Source organism: Penaeus monodon, chromosome 15 (assembly GCF_015228065.2).
Source record: "Penaeus monodon isolate SGIC_2016 chromosome 15, NSTDA_Pmon_1, whole genome shotgun sequence".
Taxonomy (NCBI): Eukaryota; Metazoa; Arthropoda; class Malacostraca; order Decapoda; family Penaeidae; genus Penaeus; species Penaeus monodon.
In genome coordinates, this window is record NC_051400.1 from 15,508,105 (window position 1) to 15,508,508 (window position 404).

At 33.9% G+C, this 404-nt stretch overlaps 1 protein-coding gene across 1 annotated transcript in view; it reads right to left on the reverse strand.

Annotated features, from left to right (window-relative positions):
• The window catches only part of LOC119581780 (OTU domain-containing protein 3-like), a gene marked incomplete in the record, with an annotated part of 62,630 nt that overhangs the window by 5,978 nt on the left and 56,248 nt on the right, over positions 1-404 (reverse strand).

Sequence of the window (404 nt, forward strand, 5' to 3'; positions counted from 1 at the left end):
TTGTTTTTCAATTCATTTACGTAAGAATCATGCTATTTGATTGAAGAGTAATATGGTCAAACCACTTATGCAGAGATGAAATGCAATATAGTCGATGTAATAAAGGATTAATCAGCTTCCACTCAGTCCAGTCTCCTCATCAGTTAGGAAAGCAAAAATTTTTCTTGAAGAAATTCTCAATAGTATGAAAAAAACATAGGAAAAAGCATCAAATGAGGCCACACGATAGAAGCCAAAGCCAAATGACTACAGAAAGCTGAGGTATGGTCATCCAAATGAAGTTACAATTGAGACTCAAAGACATTTGGCCAGGATTATAAGAACTCAGAAAAAATCATCAAAATCAGGCCCCAAGGTAGTCACCAAGTTTTAACTATCCTCAGAAAATTTTATACAATAAATCT